The sequence below is a fragment of the Lipotes vexillifer genome, unplaced genomic scaffold (assembly GCF_000442215.2).
Source record: "Lipotes vexillifer unplaced genomic scaffold, Lipotes_vexillifer_v1.1 scaffold1798, whole genome shotgun sequence".
NCBI lineage: Eukaryota > Metazoa > Chordata > Mammalia > Artiodactyla > Lipotidae > Lipotes > Lipotes vexillifer.
Genome location: NW_006789032.1, coordinates 353,635 through 356,067, shown reverse-complemented (window position 1 = coordinate 356,067; position 2,433 = coordinate 353,635).

Sequence of the window (2,433 nt, the reverse complement as noted above, 5' to 3'; positions counted from 1 at the left end):
CCCTCCCGCAGCAAAGCAGCAGCCCCCCAAGCGTGGCCCCCCAGGCCGGCACCGTCAGCCCACGACTGACCGTCCGCTCAGTGGTCTGGGAGCTGACGGTCCCAGGATATCACGGCATCCAGGCTGCCCGACCTGGGAGCAAGCCTGCGCCTGTTGGCCAGTGGTGAGTCCGACACAAGTGCCCACTAGCCATTCACAGACACTTCTGCCAGCCTGTTGTGGTTACCTGGGTGGGAAACGACGTCCCATCTAAAAACAGCCTATAAAAATGAGTTACCTCAACGCACAGCTTGAGTCTGGATCTGCCTCTGTTCACCCGGGTTAAAATCACCAAAGGGGAATTAACCATGGACTTAGCTCGTGACCCAAGAGGAATGACACCTCTGCCAGGAAGACAAGGCCAAACCCAGCCCTTACCGCTCCCAGCCCTCGGTTCCGTCCCCACCGCCCCCGCACACTTTCCTGGACTCCAGTCACAATCCTTACGTCTTTTGAAAAATGAGGCTTTACTGGAGTATAATTTATATACAATGATATTCACCGATTTGAAGCATACGATTTGATGAGCTCTGACAAACAGTCGTGTAACCACCCCCACTATTATGATACGGAACATTCCCATGACCCCCCAATCCCCTCAGCCTCTTGTTGTTCATTCTGCCCCCGGCCCCCGGGCCCTGCCCTGCCCTGCCCACCATTGATCCGCTCTCTGTCACTATAGTTTTGTCTTTCCCAGGATTTCACATAAACAAAGCCACGTAGAATGGGGTCTTCTGGTCCCGGCTCCTTTCCCTTAGCAGGGATACTCATTCTGCGCATCAGTTATCCACTCCTTTTCTTTCCAGCGTGTAGACGGACCACTTGCCAGCTGACAAATTCATTTCATTTCTTTGGGGTAAATTCCTAGGAGTGGGATTGCGGGATCATTCTAATGCTCGTTTTCTAAACCTTTGAATGTGTTTGTTTTCGCTCTGCCCCACTAGGCTGTAAGCTCCCCAAGGGAAGAGACATCACCTGTGTTGCTCATCGCCATGATCAGAGCCCACTGCAATTCCGTGCCAGGACTTTTGCCCACAGAGTGAGTGAGTGAGTGAACCAGTGATCGTGGTGCCTGGGACGGTGGATTTTGGTGATGCCGATGGGAAGAGATCATGGCGCTGAAGGCAACAGAGGTGACGGTGACGGAGGTGACTGTGGTTAGGGGACAGTGACAGGGGCTGCTGCCCGTGACAGAGGTGGTGTCTGTGACGGTGAAGGCTAGAAACGCCTCCTTTGCCCTCCGTGGAGACGTCGTGAGGGCCCTCTTTGGATGTCCCCTCTACCCCCCCACCTCCAAACACCTCCAGTCACCCACTCCAGAGTCACACCTTGGAGCAAGTTGTCACCTAAACCTCCACCCACCCTGAAGCGGCTCTTCCCACCAGCTCCCGCTGTGGCCACACCCCCACTGGCCCACAGCTGTGACATCTCACCAGGAACAGCCCTCCTTTCTCCCAAATACTCGGCTTCCCCCTCTCCTGGCTTCCTTCTTATCCTGTTTAGATTTCGTTTTTTCTCTTGAGAACACCAGAAGTGTTAGCGTATCCATCCTCTCCTGGTACCACTCTCTCCTTGCCAGCGCCTAAGCCGCTGCTCTCCGCTCGGAAAATCGACCGGGAGGCTGGTGCCACCAGAAAGCGGACCAGGAGCTGACCCGGACACTCGGCCCGCGCGTTCCTCCCAGGCCGCTGTCCCCGCCGCTCACACAACCCCCCTTGCTGGCCCCTCCCTGGCTTCTGGAGCCTTCCTCCAGCCTAAGCCCCGCCCCCGCCCCCAGCCCTTCCTTCACAAAGCAGTGACCGCTCTGAAATGCAAACGTGAGTCTGGAACTTCCTTGCTGAATCTTTCAGTGGCTTCTGAGAAGTGGCTTCCTCTCAAACCCCTCTCCCCAGTTGACCAGGCCCCACGTGATCTGTCCCCCATTCCTGGCCTCATTCCTGTACCCCCCCTCCCAGGTTCCAGCCACACTGGCCTCGTTCTTATTCCTCCAGGATGCCAAGTTCCCTTCAGCTCCAGGCCTCTCCCAGGGCCAGGCTGCAAACTCCTCGCCACCTTCCTGGTCTTGTCTCCTGCCCTCCCCACTCCAGGCTGGCGACCACCCGGTGTTCCCTCCTGAAAAGCCCTCCTTCAGGCTAAGCCCTTACTCGTGCTCAGCAAGCACCCTGGGGCAGCCGTGGACCGTGCCGTTCTCAGCCCTGTCCCCCGCCAGCAGGCCCTCCATGAATGGTGCTTGTTGGGAAAGTGAGGGGGGATTGGAGGCAGGCTGTTCAGCTCATCACCAGGCGCAGAGATGACCGAGGAGGAAGGACTGGCTCCATCCGGGCTTCCTGGGGGCAGGAAGGCCAGGCCCAGGCAGTGGCCACCAGCTGGGATATGGAGGACCCCCCCCCCCCC